This window comes from Capricornis sumatraensis, chromosome 22 (assembly GCF_032405125.1).
Source record: "Capricornis sumatraensis isolate serow.1 chromosome 22, serow.2, whole genome shotgun sequence".
Lineage (NCBI taxonomy): Eukaryota > Metazoa > Chordata > Mammalia > Artiodactyla > Bovidae > Capricornis > Capricornis sumatraensis.
In genome coordinates, this window is record NC_091090.1 from 9,481,343 (window position 1) to 9,494,297 (window position 12,955).

The window sequence follows — 12,955 nt, forward strand, 5'->3', positions numbered from 1 at the left end:
TAAATTATATTTTACTGAGTGCTGATACTGACAATACCAAAAAATTGATCTTGGCAATATCAAATGATAAATTAATGCCTTGTTTTCATCTTGCAATATTACTAAAGAGTCTTCACTTTAAAATGATTTTGCAAGGGCTGTGATTTTCCTTAAATTTTTTGGTAGCCACTGAAGGTAAAAGTTTGCTATCTTTAGACTCTAAAAAAAGGAACTAAATAGAATCAACAAATGTAATCAATTCTTAATGTTAGAGTGTTTAAAACTTTGTTTTAAAGTGCAATCTCCTTGGAGTTAAAGTTGACATATTCTATTAGACACTTAATTAAAAACTTCCTCATATATTAAAAAAATATTCTTTGAAAAGTCAGATAGCAACAAATCTTAATGACACATGAAGCTTTTATAATATGCGTTGCTTAATATGCCCCGTTCATGTGCTCTGAGCAATCCTAGTAGGAAAGATAAGGTGCCTGATAAATCATATGTTTCATGTTATAAGAGACAAAGCTCTCATTATAAGCTGTAGTAAGTCATTGGTGGTTGCCTTAATCAAGTGTCCTGGGGGCCTTTTCTTCTCTATGTAATTAACAGGTTCCGTTTGGAACTTTCAAGCCATCAAAATATGTCTTAATTCTAAATTAGTTTGATTGCTTTTTCCTCGTAAGAGTGACAAGCAAATATGACTCATGGTATATTTGACTTTGTAGCAATTTCTCAAGATTATTCAATAACTTAACTTTCTTTTTAACATTTTTATAGAAAAAGTACAATCTAGCATGATTTACATATTCATAAATCACTGAAAAAGCAGTGATTACTTTATTGATTTATAAAACAATAGCTAAGTCTTCAATCTGTCCTAGTAATATATTACAATTGAATACTTTGATCATTCACAAGAGAAGTGTATTTGCTTTTTTAGAAAGGAATGAAATACTATTTTTGAACCCTTGTTCCATTGCTTTTTATAAATTTACATAGAATAAGAAAGCCAACAATAATAATAAACAGTTTTATTCAGGGACTTCTGGGACCATTTTTATCATTAAAGCATATTTATATTTTTAGATCAATAAAATTTTCATTACTTGGATTATAATTACAGAGTAGTAAATTAATTATATTATGAAATATAAGTATTAATTTTACACTAAAGAAACAATACTGGGTATGAGTTTCAGAAAATGTTTATTTATTTATTTATTCATATCATGCTTAACTTGCTGAGTAGTGATTTATCTTAAATAATAAACTGTGTTGCTTTTTCTTTAAAAATTCCAAACTAAATGTCTCACATGAAATTATTGACTAATTAATTGTGATACTAAGTGAGTTTTTCCTAGGAGTCTCTGAGGAAAATTAAACCACAATTTTATTTTATTCTCTTTAGACCATGCCTTCTAATACAGCCAAAGCTTGCACTCAATCACTACTTAGTAAAAAGCTTTGACTCCTGTATTTCTTCCATAATAAAACAGGTCAAAGCATACTTATTCAGTGTTTCTTACGGTAACATTAATTAATAAAGACTCAAGAGGATTTTATTTTATTTTTTTAGTGTCTTTAAAGATATGTATAGAGTGGAGACTGAGGGCAAATGATCAAATTAGCAAGAGGCAAGGGATTTGTATTGAGGAAGCCACCTGATATTTAAATATGTGAAAAGAATCTGTTGACATTTCCCATAATAAGTTGAATTATATAAAAAGGCTCTAGTAGCATCCTTGTTATTCATGCCTGCCTGGGTCATTTTCAAGTTACATAATGGATTTTCTACAATTATCTTGTCATTTAGAAACACTTTTTTTTTTTCAACATAAGTTTTGCTCCCCAAGAACAATTAAATTTAATTCAAACTGTGATTAATTTTATGTTCATAAGCAGAAAACAGATTGGAAATTACTAGAAGGAAAACATAAAATGTGAATAAGTTGCCTCAAAGGCAATGTAATAACTAAATGTGAAATTAAACACGTTATTCTATTCTGACCTTTAAATTATTTTTTGTGATTTGTTCACTTTGAAGAAACAATATTAATTATTGATTGTGTGAAGAGAAACTTTCCACCTAATTTTATTCATTATTCTTAGGCCAACTTTTGTCAGTCTCCTAGTCAACAGCTTTTACAGATTGATTTCTTTGGTTTGTCCTTAAAGCTATTTAATATCAGTGGAATTTTGCTTATTCAATTCCACATTATTTTGTTAGTAACAAAAACATCATTCTGGTAATTTTCTTTTAGCTATCACTTTTTCAAAAATGTTATATATCAAATGTCTTTGCAAATGAAAGGAATATTAGGTAGCTTGTTTGCAATATTTGAGTACATCTCTAGTTCACATAAAGACAAACAAGCAGTGTATTTCTAAGACCTTTTAGTTAGAAACTAACTTCACTTGATTACTTGGTTACTGTATAATTAAAATGATGTAACATTTGTAGACATTTCAGAGTAAAGTACAGAAAACAGCAAACACAGGAAATTCACTTTAATATTACTCTTTATCCACACGTAGTTCCCTGATAAAGAACTTTAGGTTTATTAATGGGCTTTGATCAGTTGGCTTGGAGTCAAATTCTTAGGTACAATTCAAGAATGTAAACTCATTCTCATGCATAAAAGTATGAAAATGTGGTGCTTACATTTTTTTTGTTTGTATTTTATAACAACATGTTTAGCATGTTAAGGTATGAAATAGAAAAATAGTTTCACAATTTTAAATGAAAGCCTTCTCCCTTACTCTCCCCAATCATTAAACTCTCCTGGTACTGGAAGAAAAAAAATGTGCTTATACTCTCAGTTGACAGATTTGAAAGACATCATTGATATTTATTGTTGGTTTTGGCTGACTCAAGTGCCCAGCGGAGAGGACCTTATACACAGATCTACCTAAAGAAGCCTATCCATGTAGTCCCTCCAACAGGGTTATTAACACTTGTGTAACATAAACACACCTATAAACACACGCAAGGTTTTTTTTTTTTTTTGAGGAAGGGGGGATGGGAGGAAAAAACATCTAAAACCATTATAGTACATATTCAAGGTTTATGCCTGGAATGACAAACGCAAATATTGGGTGAAATAGTCATTGTTTCCCCACTTTTCACTTTTGAAAATAAGTTGCTGAGGGTGGAGACCTCTATCTTTCTTCTCCGTGAACTCTTGGCATTCTTGACCATGCCCCAGGGGGGAACCCTGTTCTTCTCTAATGCTATGCCCTTGTTGATGGACGACATGGCTGCAGAGATAATTATAACCATAGTTTAATTAGAAGTGTTTTGCAGGTTTGAATGGTCACTCACAAATTGCTAGTTTTAGAAGTTTGATCAGGAGTCCCTGCTGGAGAGAAGGTATTGACATGACGACACACTCTGGAAGGGCTTGGGGCGGCTCACCTGCCGCCTCCAGCTCCTTCCTTTGCATCCTTGCATTTCTGCAGTACCACCGCCCTCTCTTCTTTGCCTCCCCTCCCCCACCCCCGTCTTCCGGCCTTTCCCCTGGAGTTCTAGGGCCTCTCCAGCTCCAGGCTGTCTTGGCATCCCTCTCCTCACTGCCCCACCTCTCCTGGGATCTGCCTTTGGTCCTTCTTTCTTCATGGCTGGAGGCTTAGATGAGCTGAAAATCAATTTGTCACAGCTCCATAATTGAGGTGCAGTCTCCTGTTTTCTCTCTCCTCGACAAGGAAAAGGATACTAAGGGCCCATGGCAGCCTCCGTGCATCAGGAGCAAAGCTCCCCAGGGCATCGGAACCTCTCCAGCAGGCTGTTGAGGCCACTTTAATAGCTCTCTACCATCCCCATTCTTCCTTGCCTCCTCACCTCTCCGTGAAGATCTCCTGGACTATATTTAATTGTTTGTGCCTCTCCTAATTTATAACACGATTAAAATTTAAAAGGGGGAAATTCAAGGACAAGTGTTACAAAAGGGAAAAACCGCACCACTGAACAAAAATCACGCTCATCAAAAATGCAACTCGTTTTTGAGTTAGAAAACCCTTCGACTGATAGAATTTTTGTGGAATACTCGTCGCATGTCTGTGGAGAGTGATGGTTTCCTTTTTTAAGTTGAGGAGAGATGTTGAGAAAATATAAAGAGATCAGGAATAAACTGGTGGAGGCAGGGAATAGGGAGGATGAGACGGAGACAGAAAAAGTATTTTTCTAAAGCCCTGTAAAGGAGGAAAATGAATGGAATGAGTGTGAGGGGCCGTCTCTGGGCCTCGCAGGTGGAGGCTGTGGGGAAACCCTCTGTCCGCCTCATCCTGAGATGGCAGCTCACGCCACATCCCCAACCGCATCAGCTCCGGGGGAAGCCCTTTCATCCCTGCAGACTGAAAAATACTGAAATACCGGAGCGGGGCGGAGGGAGGGGGCACTCAGTGTGTGTGTAGAAGGAGCACACAGACGGGCCACTCACATTTGCAGTCATAAATAATGTAGTAACTCAGCTTGAAAAAGCCACAGGTTCAAGGAAGAGGCTTCCCTGACGCAGAGAGGGGCTGAGATCAGAGGAGCCACTGAAAGGGTGGGAGGGAGACAATGCGTCCCTTGTTCTAGGGAATATTTATGAGTGCTTCTTTGCACCTTCAGTTCATATTTTATTGGCCGGGCTGTGGGGTTTCCCCATTTGCTCATCCCTTAAAATAATACCCTTGGCTAAGATAGCCTTTAAAATACACCAGTTAGTCCTGACAACTGGCTCATTTATTCGGGGAGAGGGAAAGGGAGCTGCTGATCTGTCCATGCCTGATGGGGGTGTTTAGGATACAGTCGTGGATCTTAAAAATTATGACTCAGATAAAAATCGTAGTGGGAGTATTCACCTGCCATTTTCAGAGATGTTTACAAGAATCTATGGAACCAAATAGCAGCCCAGGTTTGTGAGAGTCTTGTTTTAATGGCTGTGACAAAATTGATAATATAATAAGGTATTATAGAAACAAAATCTGTTGAAAAGTACAATGTTCAAAATGAAAAAATAAAATCATTTGTAAGTTAGTAAAAAGTCTGCTTAGTGGTTTGAGGAGAAAAGGAAATAACAAACCTTCATAACCAAAGAGAACACATATATTATACTTGGAAAGCAGTGAACTACCTACCTATTGTAGAAAATGTAGAAACCCAGATCTTGTATAAAGTTGAATTGTTTGGTTGGTATAAAAATTAAACCAAGGTTTAATTATTTTATAATTTCTAAGATGATGAAGGTCCTTGGCTTCACAATGATGTGTCCTTTCACCCTATTTTCCCTAAACAAGGCAGTCTTGGAAATTGCATTACAAAAAGAATGCTGCGTTTTAGAAATAAATCCATCTAATTACATTATCTCTTACATATTGTGTTTATTTAACTTCTTTCTGGAAGTAAAGAACAACTTTTATTGTGCTTGTGGTTTAATTGCTTTCTTGAAGTTGTTTGCAATAAAGAAAATAGTTTAAAGAGGTCAGATGCAAATCTCATTTAGATTTTATGCAGGCCTAGAAGACATGTCAACATTAAAAGATTTATTAACATTTACAAACCCCTTCAGCTATGCTGTCTTGATATGAGAAATTCAGTATTATTTGTTGTGCACAGATTTCCTGTCCTTAGTGTAACTTTGCAATTAGCCTTCCTATGCAGGGAGATGGTGTCTATTTGCAGAATCCTAAAGTCCATGGTATATTACTGCTCAAACAGCTATTAGGTTTAATTATAAATGAAATCTAATTGCAGAATAGCAGAAAAGAAGCCAGAATGCCTGTATTAGAATCCCATAGGCTACACTTTCTTTTAGGGTGACCTCAGGGAAGTTATCAATACTTACATTCTTGAAGTGCCTCTGGTTCTTTGACTAAGAAGTTCTGAAGATAATAATAACACCTTCTCCTTGAGTGCTGAGAGAACTAAATGAGTTAATTACATACAATTTTAAGAAGAGTATTTGGAGCATGCTGCAGCTAAGTTGCTTCAGTCGTGTCCGACTCTGTACGACCCCATAGACGGCTGCCCACTAGGCTTCCCCATCCCTGGGATTCTCCAGGCAAGAATACTGGAGTGGGTTGTCATTTCCGTAGACCTCTTGAAATGGCAGTGATTGTTGTTGGAATTGTATTTGTAGCCAACATCTGTATTGCATTTGCAGGAGCAGCTAAGTAATTTGTGGAGCTCAATGTAAAATGAAAATGTGGGGCCACTTGTTTAAAAGTTATCAAGACTTCCAAGATGGTGGCTGCAGGGTATTAGACCCCACATAGGGCCCTCCTAAGTGCATATTTGATGACATGTAACACTAGCAGGAATCAAGCCCTATTCACCCATTTTTATCCCCAGTGGAAAGAGACAACTTGCACAAACTGAGGCATTTGTGGGGAATTTAATTAAGGTTATAATGTTTCTAATGTAGTGGGTGGGGCTTTCTGGAAAGACTAGAGATAATGCGGCACCTGGACTTGCAGGGGAGCCCTCCTCCCCAACTGCTGGGATGGGATGGGAGCAGAAACAGCTACCAGCACAAGAGCTGTAGGGGAAGGCACCCTAGTGGGACTCGTGGTCTTTGTGAGAGGGGTGACGGGCAGCCAACTCTAGGTGCTCAGCAGGGAGCGAGGCCTGGGAGTAAACAGCACGCTTCACTCCTCCGCTGTATCTCCTGTTGGCTGGTCATCACTGAAAGCCCAGGGTCATGGGGCCCATTGGATCGGCTCCCGAAAAATCAGCCTCTTGGTGCAGACAGCTGAGCAGAGAAATGTGGAGAGTGGATCTTGAGGCATAAGCTGAAGATCTCTGGGACAAATGGATAAATGCGTATTGAGTGTCTAGTTAACAAGAGTTCTAGAATCACATCAACTTCAGTGCAACTTACTGATATGTTCGTTAATCCGTGTACAGGTTAATTACAAAATTTAAGAGAGAATGATTTATTGTGAGAGCTGATTACATCACAGATTCGTTGAATGGTGAAAACAGGCATGGGATGCTGAAAAAAGTTCTTAAATTGTATCTGGATCTGTGATTTTATATTATATATTAAAAGTATTGTATAACAAACTAAAATTAAAACCAAAGACCCACAGGAACTTCCGTGGTAGTTGAGTGGTTAAGACTCCAAGTTTCCAGCACTGGGGGTGTGGGCCCTATCCATGCTGGGTAACTAAGATCCCATGTGACAGGTGACGTAGCCAAATTTCTTTTTTAATTAAAAAAAAAAACAAAAACAGAAAACAAACCCACAATATAAACAGTAGACTACCATTGCCAATCACAAAACTGTATAGAAAATGCTAGCATAAATGCAGGGAAAATATAAAGAGCAGTATATGTTTGCAATCTCAGGCCTGTTGATTCTCAATCCTATGTCATTCTTCCTCACATGGCCCATGAGTGTGTGACAGGTTTTTGAATTCTGAGTGGAATCACGTGATGCCATCTACAGTTCCTGTTGCAGGCAGAAATCATTTCAGGTGGAGGTAAATTGGAATAATTGTCTTTTTCTTTGCTACCTCTCTTCCCCTCTGGCAGAGTTCCTGTGACTCCCAGATGTGTAATTTCATGGGGGGACAGGTGTGTCTGCTGTTTAGTTCTCATAAGTAACCAACCTCTAAGCCTGGAGGCCAGAGCATCCCCTATCCTTTAATCCCAGATGAGCATCAAGTAGAAGTGCTTCTTCCCAGTATAGACCCTCAGTTCAGTTCAGTTCAGTCGCTCAGTCGTGTCTGACTCTTTGCGACCGCATGAATCGCAGCACGCCAGGCCTCCCTGTCCATCACCAACTCCCGGAGTTCACTCAGACTGATGTCCATCGAGTCCATGATGCCATCCAGCCATCTCATCCTCTGTCGTCCCCTTCTCCTCCTGCCCCCAATCCCTCCCAGCATCAGAGTCTTTTCCAATGAGTCAACTCTTCGTGTGAGGTGGCCAAAGTACTGGAGTTTCAGCTTTAGCGTTATTCCTTCCAAAGAAATCCCAGGACTGATCTCCTTCAGAATGGACTGGTTGGATCTCCTTGCAGTCCAAGGGACTCTCAAGAGTCTTCTCCAACACCACAGTTCAAAAGCATTAATTATAGACCCTGCTCCCCTTTAAATCGCCAAAGAATGGTTGATTCTAACCTGAGTTTACTTCTGTAGTTATCAAAAGCAGAGGAAGAGAGAGTTACATTTGGAAATGTTGTAGGCTTCTCAGCAGATAATCTTGATGTAGACATTGACAACTAATTTCATGAGGAAGAAGTACAGGTCATCATTTATATGGGCCTTATGGTTAATATTTTGCAGATGTTTTCTTTGCTGAGAGTGAGGACAGGTTACTTGGTCTCCTAACCATCTCAGTAAAACATTTTGGAGTCGGAATGGCTTGAATATCAACTTTGCATTAATACCTGCGTATGTTGCTTCCCTGGTGGCTCAGATGCTAAAGAATCTGCAGTGCAGGAGACCTGGGCTTGATTCCTGGTCAGGAAGATCCCCTGGAGAAGGGATTGGCAACCCACTCCAGTATTCTTGTCTGGAAAATCCCCCAGACAGAGGAGCCTGGTCGGCTACAGTCCACGGGGTTGCAAAGAGTCAGATATGACTGAACACTAACACACACACATCTTTGAACAAATTATTTCACATTGTTGGGACTGTTGCCTTGTCTGTAAAGTGGAGATCATGATACAGAATTGTATTAATAGTTAGAACTTAACAAGGTGGGGTTATAGCTCTTTGAGCCAACATGAGTTTAGCTAACAGCTGTTGTAACAACTTCTGCTCGAGTAAGGTCCACAGGGTTCTAATGCTGGAGTTGGTGTTTTAAGCCCAGTCCACCAGATCTCATCAGATCACTTTCTAACTGAAACTGTGGGACGTTATGCACATGAATTTTGCTCTATCCAAAAGAAAATGAACTTGAATTTTCAGGGACTCTGTTTTCAAGTTGGACAGTTGATGGACTCTGCTCGGTCCTTGGGGTGTCCAGGGAAATGTCAGTTCACAGCTGAACTTTTGGGTAACAGGAAAGTCTCCTGTGATCATCTAAAGGCAACACTTTCTGGGAGGGGCTACTGAAAGATGCTTTTTAATTACTTTTGGACCCATTCCTAGAAGGAACCCAACATTTTACTTTCATTCCAGATATTCCCTGTTCCATTTCCTTGCTTGTTATGGAGAAGGGGAAATTGCTGGTAGGCCAGTGTTGTAATGAAGATGTGGTCACTCTCTAAAAGACCCTTTGAAAGGATGGAAAAAAATCTTGAGTTTGAAAGTTTGTTTTCAGAAGCTAACATTTTTGTTTTGTTTTAATTTTGAAAAAAAGTTGACTCATGATGAAAATCTCAGTGAGTAAACTTCTGAACTCTAAAAAGGAAAACCACTCTGTTCAAATAATCATGCAATCCTGGTGTTTTGAGTGTTATCTGTTTCTCAGATCATGTTTGAATTTATGATTTTCTAATTTCTAGCTGTTCTCATTACTGTTTGTATCATTGTTGAAATTTTCTTTGTATTTTACACAATCCAGCCTGAAGCATTTTGACTTTTCTAGACTATGAGTTTGAATTTTGTTTTGTTTTCTTTTTTTCCTGATGACAGTTGGATCTTTTTATTAATTTTTCTTGAATTGTTTCTTGTTTTAATATTTTAAAGCAAGATGGGGATGCATGGATTTTATCCAAAAAAGTCACACAAAAGGCCTTGCATGAACTGTGGACCTCTTCTGTTTACACGATCCATATTGTAAAGTCATCACATGGACTTTTGTTATTTCCTGATATGTTGAGTGGAAAAATATGGATTTATTGTTTTTTCATTATTTGATAACATGCTGAAAAATAAGTCATCATGATGCTCTTTGCTAAAGTTTTCATTGTGATGAGTTAAGTTCTTATAATATGGATTCCGACATGTTCTGACATGTGCAAATCAACAATTAAGATTTTTTTTCTTCTACACTTTCATATCAAAAATGGTCAGCATTTTACAGTTGTTCACTTGGAGGAAGAACTTATCAGAATTACGCAAGCTTGTTATCATTGTTTTTTGTGTACGTGATATATATAAAGTATACATTTTCACATAATTTTATTTTACTTAAAAAAAATCATTTATGTATTTTGCTGCACCAGGTCTTAGTTGTGACATGTGGGATCTTCAGTTAAAGTAGCATGTGAACTCTTAGTTGTTGTAGCACTTGGGATCTGCTTCCCCAACCAGAGATCGAATCTGGGCCCCCTGCATTAGGAGCACTGAGTCTTAGTCACTGGACCAGCAGGGAAGTCCCTGTCACATAATTTTAAATGATAGTGTAGTTGTAGCAGTAGTCTTTAAATCAACAATAACAACAATTAAATATAATTCCTCTGCCTGGACTGGACTAAGTGATTCACATGCTTTTTTTCGGTTAATCTATGTCTGAAACCCACTGTTATGGGTAAATATCTTTCTGTTCCCCCTTTTTTTTTTTTTTTTTTTTGGTGTGAAGATTGAGACTCATTAGAAGTTAAATAACTAAGTTCACTCAGCTGATAAAGGCAGAATCGGTACGGGGCGCACAATCTGTCTGGCTATACATTTTTTGTTCTTTGCCACTACTCTAGATAGGTAACCTACTTTTGAAATATATAGACAGCAGTGCAACTTCTAACAACAACAATAATCATGGTTTGCACTTTTGTACATCATCCTTGCATCCAGCACTCAGGGAAGCAGATAGGACCACAATACGCATCTGTGGGCACTGGAGAGCTGAGATGTTTGTTACCCATTCAGTGACTGGGCCGATGCAGCTGACTACTGGCTGTTGGGTCAGGCACTGTGGAGAGGCTCTGCCTGTCCCACTGCCGAGATCACAGGGCAGGGGAATAGAGGTCCAGGCCCTTGATTCTTATGCCAGGATTTTTCTTTTTTCTTTTTTGCTTAATGTCACTTTTCAAAAAATCGCAAAAATTCCAGCACCAAGTTAAAAAAAAAAAGCATTAACAAACATTCTCTAAAACAATGTGTTCCTTTGTTATTGAACTAACCAGGTAGAATTAACCTCTTGTGTACAGAAAAAAGTTTCCAAAGCCCCATCCCTTTAAAGAAAATTTTTAAAAAGAAGAGGAAAAAAAAGCTATAATCTTATCAGCAAACAGAACCTAAGGAAGCCCGTTAGTCCAAAAAGCATAATGCAGGGGTAGACTGAGGCTTCAGCACAGCTTAGAGGCTGTCTCTGAAATCTGCTCTGTATCACATAGGACCTTACTATGTGAAAGTCCAATGATTTTAGGGGCGATATATTTTGCACCACATGCTTACTGTATGTTCCAGAGAAGTGTGGCTTAAACATTTATTATTTATTGTGCTGTGCTTGGAGAAGGAATTGTGCTGTGATTAGAAAACAGGGGTAAAGATCACACAGTTTTTCAACATTAGATTATTGGATCTGTCTGAATTTTCACCCCACACCCTACGTTACTTCTTCACATGTGTGCTAACAAGCTTGTGTTTGCTCTCTCCTCTGGTATTGTACATATTGCACGTAGTATGGATTCAAGATATAATCAGTCACTGAAGACACACTTTGTCATGTGCAGAATAACGGGAATTCAAAAAACTGGTATACAGAACTTTTGGATATGCAGCTTTGAATCTTCTCAGGATCCTGGTCAGTAGACCATTATTATTTCAACTTGATTATTGAGAAACATTGCTCAGTATTTTATCACTGCTTGACTCTTTCCTAGCAATCTTCTGTGATCATGAAATGAACATATACTGCAAAAAGTGAATCTAAGTCTCCTGGGACGCCATCCCTGTGATTGGTGCTTACCCAAGAATTCATATCAACACAACACCAGATCGTCAAAGTGAAATCATAGAGGAAGGACTTAAGACTTGCCCTGATTTCTGCTCTAGTGGAAGGCACTGTCTTCCTCGGCTAACACTTACTCGGTGCTGCTAAGGTGCCGGCCAGTGTGCCAATCGTATTTCAAGTGCTAACATTTAATTGCCACACAATGACCTTATTTTACAGATGAGGGAACTGAGATCCAAAGATGTCACTGGTCCAAAGCCCTGCATCCTGTAAGAGGAGGAAGTGGATTCAGAGTGCAAGCTGCCCCCTGCTCCGCTGTGTCTCTTTTGTAAATGCTGTCAGGAAGGCTGTTGCTTGGGACACGGTTTGAACTTTATCAACTTCTGTAAATTTTTCCAACATTTTTCATATTGGACTTGGGATAGTTTCACTTCATTAGCAATGCTTTAGATTTTAGAGGGGAAAAGTCCCTAGGAATGAGCTTACTAAAAGTCTTCTCCCTGGAGCTGGGCTCCTCTAAGCCTTCTCCTGAATGGGGAGGCATGGACTTTTGAAGAAGGCAGACCCTCATGACACTCGCAAGGCAGAGGGAAGCAAGTGCTCTGCAGACCCCATGGATGCTGACCTTTGTGACATTTGACCAGTTGGCCAGTAATGAATGAGGTAAAGGGGATCTGTGTTGAGTCCTACCTTCAAAAGTCAGACTTGAGAGGAACAGGAGTAATGTTTGGCCAGAAAGAAAAGAGGTAGAATAGCAAAGCTGTAAACACTAATAGGCCTCAAAAGCAGAGGTTGGAGGGTGGAATAAAATTCATTCATTTGGATGCTGGAAAACTACCAGATTGCTGGTCAATGTCGAAGGGCACGTAACAGGTCTGCCCTGCAGCTAGGATGAAGGCCTTGTCACAGCTTTTGTGACCCAATCTTGGCCTGGCTAGCAAATGTCATGAAGAACCTGTTAAACTAGAAGTTTCGGCTGCAGGACCACGTGAAACTACAAGTTAGGAAATCCCTGCTATTGCAGATGGGAGCCCTGGCAGCTAGCCTCTGCTCCATCCTGCTGGTTATGGCTGAGGTCTCCTCTGTGTTCTATATAACACTGAACACTCCACGTAGAAAGCACGTCTCCTGATTTTTAGCAGCTACAGCCCTAATCTCTTGCATGTGTAAAGTGAGTGCCTTTCACGCAATTCATTCATGGCC

The 12,955-nt window shown here is 38.9% G+C and overlaps 1 protein-coding gene across 3 annotated transcripts in view; it reads left to right on the forward strand.

Annotated features, from left to right (window-relative positions):
* Window positions 1–12,955, forward strand: part of BMP5 (bone morphogenetic protein 5) — a 136,925-nt gene that overhangs the window by 1,338 nt on the left and 122,632 nt on the right. The window lies entirely within an intron of this gene.